Raw genomic sequence first — 13,978 nt, forward strand, 5'->3', positions numbered from 1 at the left:
GCTTTTCAACGCTTCATACTGCGAGGTTAGTGTATGAACGTTTTCAACTGATATCACCTTGAATTTGTTGACACTGAGACAAGTTGAAACTTGGCGAAAAAAAGTTTATTGACGCCACCCACCCTCTCATTTTTTTTTACTCAATAAAACGTTTTGCCTCCTCCTCCTGCTCCTCCTCCTCCTTCGCAAAAAATTCTTTTGAAGGCACGCGAACAACGGTAAAAACATTCCACAATTTTTTAGCGTGAAATCTGCGTGAAGTACTGCTTACCTATATATATAGAACGGCCGTTTAATTGACTAATCATCTCTGATTGCCAGTGAAACTGCAACGCAAACTTGGGCACTTTCCAGTCCGGTAGCCACACGGCGTTCGCCCACTGTTTGCGGCGTTCTCCATCGCTTGGGAACCTATAAACGGCGGCGATTGCAAACAAAGGATGAATGCACACCAATGTACAGCAATACTTGTCAGCGGAATGATGCACTAACCGGTGGAAAGTGACGCCCAATTCCTTGGGTACCGATCGCGACTTGCAGCCTGGCACCGAACATTGCGGCATTGTTAGAGCGAGCCGCTTCTCAAACCTGCTGCGGCCACACTGAAGACGTGTAACAGTGTAACCGCGCGTTTAGATTCACGGTCACGCGCTGCAAAACGGCCTTCTACCTGCCCATCAGCTGATTTCCGCCGGCTCGGCGCTGGCAGATGCAGACGACAAGAGAGGCGATACACGACGGAGGAGGCGGAGAAGGTGCACCGAGAGAGAGAGGCAAAAAGAGTCCGCCAATGGCATGGAGGGCCAATGGTCCGCCATTCGACTTACAGAAATGGCGTTTCCGGCTGCGCTGGGTGTGACGTCAGGGCCTCTCCTAAGCTTTTCTTTCCTCCATGCAGCAGCCCGTTCACTGTGGGGGCGCCAAGTTCCCAGGTTTTTCGATGGTCATGCCGATGCGAACTGCTGTTTCAGGCGGAGGTGAACTGATACGCACCACGGCGTCGTCTGATAGGCGAAGGCGTCTTCCAGCTACAAAAGTCCGCAAAACGGCGAGTTTGAACTTCATGAGCCAACATTAAAGACCGAAGCTTTATGCGCGGGTCGCAGAACTACTAAACTGCGTTCAGTGTACTGTTTCCGCCTGCACGCTCGCCCTTTTGGGTTCACCATGGCAGTTTCCCTACGAAATCTATACATGACCTTATGGTTGTCATTGCGATAAGAGACAGTTAACTTTACCGCCACTCTATAGGAGTTGATAAGTGAAAAATAATTATGCTTGGTTCGGTGTTTAGTGGTAATTGAGTCATACGAATTAAATTTTGTTTAAAGAAGTCCAAACCGTTGAGCTCCCCCTTTTTACTGACGAGTCCATTCAGCCTCGTTCTGCCGCTAATATCTAATAACGGTCCCCGAAAGGGTACGCGCCCACTCTCCTCCTCCCTTTATTTCTCCGAGGCCACTGCTCCACGAAATGGTCCCCACGAAATGTAGTAGATATATTGACGACGCGGTAATCGGCAATCTCTGGCTGCTCAAAAAGAGTGACGACTTCAAGCTTCAGCTTAAGGCGATACTCAGTGTTTGAGGGCCCCTGTTGAGGGCTTAGGATAAGCATTCAGCATGCACTAAGCCCGTTTCTCTCTATACTTCTCCCCGCTACACTCACTCTTCCCTCACCAATCAAATACCGAATAAGCGATCAATTCCCAGTGAGTCACAAACCCACTAGAAAACTCACCCGTAACATTTCTGGCTGAATCCAGGGAAATGCAGAAATAAACTTTTGCCTTAAATTATTTACAAACGAACAAGGTAGCCAAAGAAAGACCATCTCTTTTGTAACTACCGCAGTCAATTTTTATTTGTCTGCTTCGTGAAAGGCCTCGTGAATTTTTATACCTTTTTTGTTCAACACGGAGCTGCCCGTCAGTGCTAGAGCCAGAGTTTCCTAAATACAACACAAATATTTTTGTTTGCTAAGGACCTTGACAACTTTTTTAAACCACCCATTATTGCCAGGTGAGAAGCCAAAATGTTGACCGTGCCCTCGCCAACGCAGGAGAACCTGGGATTCGGGCGCCACCAGAGGGAACGGCGGAATTTCTGGCACTGCGTAGGCACAAGGCGTTATACAGGAGGCTATGGTCTGCCGGGCATGCTACCACTGACTGGGCATAGGGGCCCTATTCTCGACTGCACAAATTGCCGGCAACTCAGGCAATTTTCCGGAAGTCTTTTCTGATTGGCTTTCAATTTTGGTCACGTGCTTCCGGTTGACAAAGCAGTTGTGTGTGCTGTCGTCATTTTGACGTTTCATGTCGTTTACGGACACTAGTTCTAAAGTTTGCCTTATTTCTCGTTACTAAAGGCGCATAATTCTTGGCCGGCAATGAAAAACCAGACTAAATGCAGCGGACATGACAACGTAAGCCTGCCTTTGCTATTCAACAACAATACTGCTTGTAATACACACCCCCTCTGTGATTGGCTGAGAAGGCGTGACGTAATTTAAACTGTTGGTGGGAACGATTACGTCATGCATTGGCAACTTCAGCCTGCGTAAAACTGACGTAATGCTACGTAACAGCTTGAAAATGGCGGCTGTTTTTGTCGCAAAATACAAGCAAAATAGTGCAAAAAATTGCCCCGGCTTACGGCGCCGCGAAATGTGCGGCAATTTGCAGCAGGCGCAGTTTCGCATGCGCGTGTTTAAAGCATGTTTCCTACCGAAACAAATTATAGTTTCAACTGCCGCTCAGCGATCATGGAACATACAAATAACATGCAGTATTTTTCTTTTATGTTTGGCAATAAAATAAAAATTTTTGTTTGGCGTAACCGCAACATAAGAGGGCAGTACAAGCCTCTCCATGACAAAGAGAACCCAATCCATGGCATTTGTCCATACTTGTCCTAGTACGCTGTTGGGTCACATGATCGAACTCAAGGGAAGAATAACAAAGAAAAGTTACTATTTGGTTCATTACAGCGCTGATTGCAGTCTAGATGACGAATGAGTGAATCGGCGAGATCGGTGCGCTCCGCGGTTATCAGGCGTAGCGCTTCGCTGATCTTATGTGTCATAGAAGCGATGGTCGCGGCCGTCTTTGTCTGTGATCACGCCCAGCAGACGATGGCGTGGCGGCGGTGGCGGCAGGGGAGGTGATAATGCAACTAAGCTTGCATTGAAGCAGAGAGCCCAGCTATGTTAATAAAAGCGATTGAAAGAAATAGACACGGTAAAAAAAATGTGTGATGTTCTTTAGCTCGACATCCGCCTTTCGCTCGTTTTTGGATCAATGTTGCTCGATCGCCTTGTGGTGTTGGCGTCAAATTTGACCTCCAGGAACGTGTTTTTCTTGTCTGCCTTAGCTACCGCCTTAATTTTTATAGTACATGCCAAGTGGTTTTATATCTTTCTTGCACAATATTTGATACCTTGGTAGCGATCTTTATGAGTGACTCGTCAAATTACACTGCATGGCGTCATAGCTATAGGTGCAGCACGTCACTGATTGCTTACGTGGTACTTACGCAAAAAAAACATTGGTGAATTGCCGGCAATTTGTGCAGTCGAGAATAGGGCCCTAGAACAAACTTCCCCGCGCAGGCACGGCACCTGGTGAAAAAGCGAGTCCTTTTCTTCCGTATCTGAAGTATCATTGTCCTCCTTTCCTACCGTCTGTTGTCGTAGCGCCACATTGCAGATCCAGCGGAGCCCTCGAATCTTGCTGCCTCAGTCGTAGCTTCACGGTGGCAGTGGTGACGTATTTCCGTGGACGCCTGATGAGCACAGCTGATAGCGGACGGCTAGGAGCCACGGGGAAATCGAAAAATGAGCCTAATAACGCTATCGCGTTAAAATAGACTGGCTTATTCCACTACAATTTGTAAAAAAAAACAGTTTGATCTTAACTTAAGAAAACACTCAAATGTTGAGTGGCAGCAAGAAGGAAATGACAGTTACAGATTACAATGGATGAAAAATGTTCCCAAAATTCCGGTCCACTTTCCCACAAACTATTACACCTTGCAGCTTATTACTGGAAACGGTAGATTTCCATTTTACTTTCAAAGGTTTGCTATTGAAAACTACAACAAATTTAAACGAAACCTACCAGCAGACAGCTTCGACGACTATTTAAAGGACTCCCTTATAACAAAAGAACACAGAGAACAACTTTCAGTCTATAGAAATTATCTCGCAAACAGGAAACCTGAGCTAATAAAAAATACAGAAACATTCAAAATTCTAGAAGAAATAACAATCCTAATTAACGGTTATATTGAACAATATAACCATTATAACCCTCAATATAACCCTCAAATATTTCGGTGAAAAAATTCACGAACAAACAGGCACACAAACGGGATATATTGTTTAGTTATCTAGTGTGTTTACATTGAGCTGTTTTCTTGTCTAATTATCTCGCGTGAATTACCCTTTTCTACAATGTTTCTCGATTTTAAATTGAAACATACAATTTGAATATATATATATATATATTTTCTTTCTTTTGTAACCGTTGTACGCACTAAACATTTTTACACCCTTTTTGGCCTAAAAGAGTGTAAAAATCTTGTCCCATGGTACACACATTTAATAGGTGTTTTGACTAAACAAGTATGTAAGGATGAAAAAAGGGTCCCTTTGGGAACTCAAAATAAGGCTATGGGCAGCGTAACTACGTCTGACAATCTGGATCAGCTGAGAAGAATGGCAAACAGGCAGATTCAACACGCACATGTCACAATCGGACCACAAATGACTTGACAAGAAAACCAACGAGATGTATGGGGAGAGGGAGTTTATACGTACTTTAAAATACATCAGCTCTTCTTGCTTTTATATGTGTGTATGTTTGCGTTTATTGGCGCAAGGGTACCTAAGACCAAAGAGCGGCAAAACTATGTTGCGTGGTTTTTCATAGTGAGGTTTGTGCTTAAAATATGTATGAAAAGAGTATGATATATCTTAAAATATTGTATATATGGGTGTAGACGGCCCGAAGACTAAAACATGGAGGTGTTCATGATGGCGTACGAAGGGGACTATGGATAGAACATGACTGTAGCTTGAGCCAAAGAGCATGGTACATGAGCGGGCCCCTTGTAGGAAACATTAGGGCCTTGCTCAATGCTCTTAGGCTCTGAGGTCAAGCAGTGTGTGAGATGAGAGATGAGCTTTAAAAACTTGATTTCTGCAAGATAACTTAAAAGAGATTTGATTGTGAACATGGGTTCATCTCCTAAAAACAGTGAAGGGTGTAGTGGAATGTTGAAGGTATATATTTCTGGGAAATGCCCTTTTCTGGCCTCATTGCAGGATGTGCACTCAATTAACAAATGGAGGACGGAGAGCCGGTCCCCACACTTGTCGCAAACTGGTGGGAGTGCGTCATTCAAAAGATATGCGTGGGTAGCGTAAGTGTGACCTATGAGTAGACTGCAAATCGATACTTCAATGAATCTGTTTAGTTTTTCTGTTGCATACCTTCCTAGGTGTGGTTTTACTGAGTGGAGTTTGTTGTCAGTGTATGTGTCCCATGTGTTCTGCCAGCATTTACGGATTCTCCTTCGGATCACTGGCTTCAAATCAAGATAAGGGACCTGCGCTACGTCAACATCACTACGTAGGGCCGCCAAAGTGGCGTTCTGGTCGGCAGTTTCATTGCCCAGAATGCCACTGTGTCCAGGGATCCAGCAAACAAGTATTTTTAGTTTTAGTTTATAAGCAGTCACAAGAGCTTTAAAAAGGTGATTGAGGACAACATTTTTTATAGGTTCAAAGAAATCTAGTGCTGTAACCACACTTAGGGAGTTTGTGTAGATAATTGATTCTTGTATTTTGTTCTGTGTAATGTGCTCCCCTGTGATTAATATACCATAAGCCTCTGCTGTAAAGATACTGGTATTTCTGTTCAAGGTCCTTGTGCTGGCGAAATCCGGGCCATGTGCAGCACACGACACAGCGGAAGCAGACTTCGAGGTATCCGTGTAAAATGAGGTGTATGGATATGTGTGTTGTAAATGTAAAAAAAGAGCCCATCTCCCCGCGAGGGGGACTCGAGTAAATGCGTCGCATAGGGGGTGGGTGTTTTGCGTTAACGTTTAGTGTTTGGGGAGTTGGTGGTATTGAATGCGTTGTATCAGCAGCTTCTTGACGTAGTTTGAATGAGTCAAGGATATAAGGCGCGTTCGTAGCCTTTCATTCTGTGTCGGTTTTGTGGCGCAGTGGAAAGAGCACCATGTACCTCGCGTTCCGCCCACAGGTAGTGAATGCGTTGTATCAGCAGCTTCTTGACGTAGTTTGAATGAGTCAAGGATATAAGGCGCGTTCGTAGCCTTCTATTATGTGTCGGCTTTGTGGCGCAGTGGGTAGAGCACCATGTACCTTGCGTTCCGCCCGCAGGGTCGTGGGATCGAAACCAGGCGCCGGTAAGTATTATTTTTTTTTATATAGTGTAGGGGGAGGGGTGGGGACCTGTTGTTGAGAGCGAGGAGGGTAGCGTGATGCGGGAGAGGAGGAGTGGGGGAGAGAGCGCACCTGGAACGGCTGTTGCGGACGCCGAGGCACGCCAAAGCCGACAACGCCGGGTGACATCGTGAGTTAAAGAAATGCTCTGCATTTAAAATGCTGTAACATCAATTCACGAGGTGCACGGCGCTTATCAATGAGTTTAAAGGATGTGTCGCAACAAATCGCTGACATTTCCCAAGGCGGGACTACATCGGCGATGGAGGACTTCATGCCCTCATCAAAAGCTACACCTATTTTCTCTGCAAGGCATTTAAACGCACGGACATAGGGGCAGGGATCGAGGGGCGTGCTAGATATAAGCGGGCAGACGAGGCATCGTTCAGAATAGAACTGCACGGGTGATTCTCCATAGACATTGTTCTGATAGTATAGAGGAGTGCTGTATAAGCACGCTGGTGCTCTAGGCACCAGTGGTCACATTCGACATAGAGACTTTGAATCGGACTTGTTCTGAATGCTCCCGAAGCAAGGCGAAGGCTCAGATGCAGCACTGGGTCTAACATTTTTAGGGTAGTTTTAGACGGGGACCCATAAATTACGCTTCCGTAGTCCATACGTGACCTAACTAAACTGACAAATAGGCGTAGAAGGCAGTCTTTATCAGCACCATAAGACTGATGCGACAATACTTTTAAAATGTTCATAGTGTTTAAGCATTTTTGTTTGAGTGCCTTTATGTGTGGTATGAATGTAAACTTTTGGTGAAGTATAACACCTAAAACCTTTTGTTCTTTCTTGACAGAAATTCGTTCTCCGTTCAGTGTGATGTCAGATTCTGGATGAATTCCATGCTGTCTTGTGAATAAAACACATGTACTTTTCTGAGGATTCAGTTTAAAACCATTTTCTTCTGTCCATTTCGCAAGCCTGTTTACGCCTAACTGTATCTGCCTTTCGCATATGGACAAGTTGCATGATCTAAAGCTAATATGGACGTCGTCAACGTACATTGAGTAGGAGATTGTGGGTGGCAACGATTTCCCAAGCGAATTAATTTTAACTACAGAGTACAGCTTAACACTCCACCTTGAGGAACACCATTTTCTTGTGTGTACGTTCCAGATACCGCTTTACCTACTCTTACTCTAAAGGTTCGGTGTGACAAAAAACTTTCAGTAGTGTTTAACATGTGCCCAGACGCACCGAATGCCTTCAGATCAAGCAGAATGCCGTGGGGCCAAGTTGTGTCACATGCTTTTTCCAAGTCAAAGAAAACAGAAAGATAGTGCTGTTTGTGGATGAAAGCATCTTTGACATAAGTCTCAAAGACTACTAGCTGGTCAGTTGTGCTTCGACCTGAACGTTAACCTGCCTGACAACTGTCCAGGATGCCGTTATATTCAAGAAAGTGCATTAGCCTCTTATTTACCATTTTTTCAAAAAGCTTTCCCAGGCAACTTGTCAGAGCTATTGGTCGGTAACTGGTAGGTAGTGAGGCATCTTTCCCTTCCTTTAATATGGCAACTACAATAGCTTCTCTCCAAGATCTTGAAAAGTATCCTGCTGCCCAAATTTTATTGAATAGGCGCAGGAGTGTTTGGAGAGTTTCTGTGTGCAGATGTTGAATCATTGTATATGATATTCTGTCTGCTCCCGGCGCTGAAGCCTTACATGTTCGTAGGGCAACCAAAAGCTCTGTTAGAGAAAATTCAGAGTTGTATGGTTCGTCAGATGTTTTGTTATCCCTGATAGGTTTTTTCTCCATGGATGATTTATACCGCAAGAAAGTATTCGTGTAGTGAGTAGAACTTGAAACATATTGAAAGTGTTTTGCTAGTGCGTTTGCCTGGTCCTCCAGGGTGCAACCCGCACTGCTAACTAAGGGTAGGCTGTGTGTTTTCCGTTCATTAAGCTTTTTAATTCTATTCCATACTTTGACTGTATCTGTGTACGAATTTATAGAAGTCACAAAAGAGTGCCAGCTTTCCTTTTTGGCTTGCTGGCGAATGCGCCTTCCTTGTGCCTTCGTACGTTTGAAGGAAATGCGGTTTTGCGAAGTGGGATACCTGCGAAGGACGCCCCATGCCTTATTTTGAGCCTGCCGTGCATGCCGACACTCCTCATTCCACCACGGCCTCCTAGTGTTAGGTGTAGCACCAGACGTTTCCGGAATAGAGCACTCGACAGCATGAAGAATATGGGCCGCAATCAGTTCACAGGCTTCATCATTGCCCAAATGGCTTATATATGTGTAGGAAAGCTGAGATAACTGTTTAAATTTCAGCCAATCTGCACCAGATTCCTTAAACCTTTTATGACAGATGGAACTGTTAGGGCTTTTGTCTGTGCCTTTCAGGATGACTGGGAAGTGGTCGCTCCCATAAGGATTATCGTCCACTCCCCATTCAACAGACGGGAAGAGGACAGAAGAGCCAATTGCCAAATCTATGTGTGAGTATGTGTTGTGTGTAGTGTTGTAGTATATCGGCGTTTTGTGATTGAGTAGACAAGCTCCGGGAGAAAATAAAAACTTTTCTAGCAAGCGGCCTCGGGCATCTGTCCGTTGAGACCCCCAGAGTTCACTGTGAGCATTAAGGTCGCCCACTAATAAGAAGGGTTCCGGGAGCTCATCTATCAGGGACTCGAATTCTGAGCTCGATATACGGTAATCCGGGGGAATGTACAGAGAGCAAACTGTTATTAACCTATTAAAGAGGATAGCTCGGACTGCCACAGCTTCGAGGGCACTGAGCAACCGAAGAGGTTGCAGGGGACAGACTTTTGCAAGACAATCGCTACACCACCAGAGGAGTGAGTTCAGCTGTCCCTGTCTCTCCTGAATACCGAGTATCGTTTGAGAAAGTTAGTTTGTGTAGATTTTAAGTGTGTTTCTTGTAGGCATAGGATATTTGGATGATACTTATGAAGGATTTCGTAGATGTCATCGAGGTTTCTAATTAGTCCCCTACAGTTCCATTGGATAATGCTTTGAACTGCCATAAAAAATAGAACAGAGATGTTGAGCGTATGTTTTGCTCGGACGGACATTCCTATGTCCCTGATCCCGAATCAGGACCAGTGACTCGGGGGGCTTGTGGTTTTTTACCGCGGCCAAGACTGCCGCGCTGTTCTTTGGACGACTGCGATGCAGGCCGAGATGGCCCGACATCCATGTCCTCATCTGAGTTTCGGGGCGTTGGCGGAATGGAGGATTTACAGCGCCCGCACCGCAACGCATTTGAAGGAATGGCCAAATATTCAGCTACTACCTTTGTCGATGTGCTGGACATGGCTGCAGAAGAGGGGCCTTCTGTACCCACATCCAATTCGCCACCGGAGTTTCGGTGGCCGGATTCTGTGGAGTAGCGACAGCAACGCCACTCCCAGTGCAGTTCTGGTCAGGTGCAAGGCCTGTGGACACCGCTGGCGATGCCTGAGTTGTTTGGCCTGCCAAGGGCAGCACCCCGGGGGGTAGGCGCGCCCCCAAGTCAGTTTCACTGACCTGAGTGGCCGCAGAAACCAGACGCCGCCCCACCCCCCGGCGGGCCGCGCTGGCATAGCTCCCTGAAGGAAGCAGCGCATACCTTTTACGGGCTTCTGGAAATGAGAGATTTTGTGTCACTTTTAGGCTGATGATTTCTTTTTCTTTCTTAAACTCCTGGCAAGAGCGAGAGTATGCCCCGTGGGGTCCTCCACAGTTGCTGCACTTGAGTTGGGTGCTTTTGCAGTCGTCAGCAGAATGGTCCTGCTCGGAGCCCTTTGCACACGTTTGTTTTCCTCTGCACGAATTGCTGCCGTGCCCATATCTCTGGCAGATGAAACAACGTCGTGGGTATGGTATGTATACTCTGGTCTTACAGTGAAGAAACCCTGCGTTTACATACTCTGGCAAAGTGCATCGATCAAAGGTCGGTATTATGTGCTTCATCTTATTTTCGTTTCCGTCCCGTCTAATGGTGATGCGTCGCACAGCGGTTACCCCCTGCTCGCGCAAACCTTCAAGCAGGTCAGAGTCTGTTTCGTTGATCAGTTCTGATTCGGAAATGACACCTTGGCAGCTGTTAAGGGTACGGTGGGGAGTTACTGTGATCTCAAGGTCGGCTAGCTTGGTTTGCTTCAAAAGAGTGTTGGACTGCTCTCTACTCTTGACTTCGATCAGCAGGTCTCCGGAAGTAAGCTTTTTCGCTTCATAGTTTTTTCCTATCAAAGCTTCAATGAACTTTGCAACCAAAAACACAGATTTGCTGGTAACGGGAGTTGCTTTATCAGCTGACTGCATCATTAGGAAGCGTGGGAAGTTGTCAGGGTTGTTGAAGACGAGCTTAGAAATTGGCTGGAAAAGTTATTCGGTGCGGCCTCGTTTCGGAGGCCGATCAGTTCGTTTGGGTGGAATGGAGAAGGAAGCCATAAAATATGGAATGAATTCGGTGGCAAGGCCAGTCCCCCACCACGGAGCCCAACAAGGGAACGTGGCTTTGCAGCCCACGCTAACTGTACGTTGCCACTATAACCCTATGCTCGGGATCTAGGTTGAAGCCTTCGCACAGGGTTAACCCTCGCCGCCTGGAGAAAACGGAGAAATAAAGAAAAGAGAAGATGACAGGACAGGGTTAGGAAAGACAATAGAAAAGCAAAAGAATTCAGAGGAGGACAGGAAAAGGTGACTGGCTGATTCCCCCCAGATCGAGTCAGACTGGGGGCACCGTCTACGGGAAGCGGGGGCCGAAGTGGTGTGTTGCCTCTGCCAGGGGGCCATAAAGGTCCAAAACAACCCTGGCTTTGGCTCAACCACCATGATGCCCTTTTCTCCGCACACGGCAAAGCCACGCACAGCCAAGGGCGTGGGTGGGTCCAACCCACATGGGCTCGGGGTCCGCGGTGTCGCCACTACCGTCACCTTGAATAGACAAGGGGCCCCTGCGGTCTTCTTGCTTTTATAACAAGCTGAGGAAAGTCCTCTGATAGACGCGGTGAGCTTGTCGCAAAAATCAGATTTTAGCGTTAATCTCAGAATTATGCATTTTAATGCGAGAATATACAAGTCAGCACGCGGATTCCCAAACGGTTTTACTGCAAAGCAGTATACCCCCACAAGCCAAAGAAATTTTCGTGTTCTTGTCCGCAGAACACTCCAAGGTACCACCAGGAATCGAACCTGTACCCGAATGCAGAAAAGGAGCCAGAGCCCGTGGTCTTACCGACTAAGCAACCGCCGCACGAGGACACGGGCAAGCCGACGGTGCACTCAACGAGCAAAGCGGCTGGTCTACCACCTGCGCTCATTCGAAGTCCTCGTGTGAAGTGCAAACCGCAAGATATATGATAACAGTGTTCACGTGGTTTGATTATCGGCGAACAGAACAGCGTCTGGGGAAAGCGTCAGGGCCTTGGCGGTGACCCATGAGTCAAGAGTGAGAAGGACGCAATGAGAGAGCCAATGCCGTGCGTGCCGCCCTCCTCCTCACCCTTCGCCAGACGCCACTCTCTGTTTGCTTTCTGCCGTCGCTGCTGCGTTCTCTGGTTTGGTTTCACTCTTTGTAGAGCCACGTGTGTCAATTCAAGTGACGTCGGAACGGTAGTCGTTGTGTGTGTCGTTTAAGATTTAGCAGTCCAACCACCTTCCCAGCGTGGATTGGAGCAATTTTTTGTGAGGCGGTTATTAGGTTCAATAGGTCATTAAATTTCATTAGGTACCATACACCTATTCCACACCGTTCAAACACCCACAAATAAGGGTGTTCATTATTTCAAGACCCTTTTTCCCACAAGGGTGTAAAGCTACAGATTAGGGTGTTGGAAACTAAGCAAAATGGTGTGAAAGACCGCCAACTAAAACAATGGTGAAAAAATACCTCCAACCTTGCCGGTATTTCCTGTATATACGTATGGATCGAACATTTTCTACAAGCGGGAGGATTTTTTGTACCTCACGTTGTTTAAAACAATATGAAATGGCATAATTTATTACAAGTGGAGCTGCTTAAGCTTGAGGTAAGTTCGATGGTGTTAGCAAGAAAATACCAAGAAAAAAAAACTGCGCCCCCTGTAAAGGCTGAAGCACCGCAGATCGGGTATTATAACAGTAAAGCCGGCTTTAGCGCCTTTTCGAGTTTGAGCGCAAGGGGCGCAGGCGTATGTGCCCCTCTTAACCTTTTAAAAGTAATAGCCTTTCTGAGGCACTAAAACGCAAAAAATGGCGCAGCTAACTCTTTCTTTAGCTGTAGCGCAGTTAAAGTGAATAGTTAACCTCGGCGTCTTGTCTTATGTATTTAACGAAGAAGAGTTGCTCTCTGACGCGTAAGCGGTTAGCCACAAAGTTTTTGTGACTCATTTTGAACGTTGCACAGGTTTGAAGGGCGGATTTTGTACCCGTGTGCAGACAGCATCAATTCTTGCACCATTTCAATCCCTTTGTTTCGTGAAGTGTTGGTATCCTAGCCGGATGTGTTTGCTAGCCTAATGTTTTTACAGATAACAAGAACGGTCGCGCGAATAGTGGCAGTGCTATCCTGTGCTCTTAGGTCGACGGCTAAGTTTAGAGTGGCTGCCACGCAGTGGCTGCCTGCACGTTTCCAAAGAATTGTGCACAATAGGTTGTATGATATGCGGGCGTGTTGCGCGTGGTAGCCACTAAAATTACAATAGTTTTAGTGATTGCCATGCGTGCAGCATCAGATCAAAATGCTGTCCAGACATGTTTTTGGCGTTTAGATTGAGGGTAGGATGGACGGAAACGGGACTTATCGGGCGTACGCCCCGCACTGTTTAGGGGTAACATGCATCTACAGCGGCGAGCGACGCAAAAAAGACGTCGTCACACATTGGGTACAGCAAACAGGTATTGTAGGCGACACATACAAGCGACAAAATTTATACACAGGACGCCGGCTGCGGCTACTGCAGCAAGCGACGTGCCGTCGCCGCCAGAAGCAACCCACAAGCGAGCGCCGACTATAGATTTTCTTACAATGTACACTATTATGAGGAATCCTGCGCTAGCGGCTATGCGGCTCACATCAAGGCCGTCTGTGCCGTCATGGACCGCTATTACATCATGCGCTCGCCTTAGTTTCATCATCGGCTTGGATTGAAACATTTTAGTGACCGCAAATTTAAACAAATTGCCACAAAAACGCGAAGAATAGTATGCTATTATGTAAGTGGAAAATAAAACAGGCTGTTTTAAAAGTGAGGAAAAAGGAAGTAAAGCGTATTTTTGCCGGAACGCTTGTGCCTGCTATTCTGGGGCCAAGGTGGTAATTGCGAACAATGTTAATATTTGGGGGGGGGGGGGGGGGGACTCATTAGAGACTCTTACTTTATTAATTTTGCCATTATTTTAAATAATAAGTTGTTTGAAGAGTTTGGAAAGATTTTGAGCGTGCCTATGAAAACGTCGCCTTCGTGGTGAACCGGTGCACCGACCGTCAGCTACAGTCTAACAAAACTTGCTGCTGAACGAGTTGGTTTATACTTGAAGAAAAAAGAAAATGTG

General features: G+C 46.3%; 1 long non-coding RNA gene across 1 annotated transcript in view; it reads right to left on the reverse strand.

The window, feature by feature from the left end:
- Positions 1-838: 838 nt before the first annotated feature.
- The window catches only part of LOC144173839 (uncharacterized), a 135,882-nt gene continuing 122,742 nt past the window's right edge, over positions 839-13,978 (reverse strand). Inside the window, exons 2-3 of the long non-coding RNA XR_013323393.1 lie at positions 3,682-3,812; positions 839-1,028 (exon numbers count right to left, since the gene is read on the reverse strand). This is a non-coding gene — a long non-coding RNA (uncharacterized LOC144173839). The remainder of the gene's footprint in view (positions 1,029-3,681; positions 3,813-13,978) is intronic.

This window comes from Haemaphysalis longicornis, unplaced genomic scaffold, assembly GCF_048455015.1.
Source record: "Haemaphysalis longicornis isolate Haplotype H1 unplaced genomic scaffold, Haemaphysalis longicornis Haplotype H1 scaffold_1, whole genome shotgun sequence".
Classification (NCBI taxonomy): Eukaryota; Metazoa; Arthropoda; class Arachnida; order Ixodida; family Ixodidae; genus Haemaphysalis; species Haemaphysalis longicornis.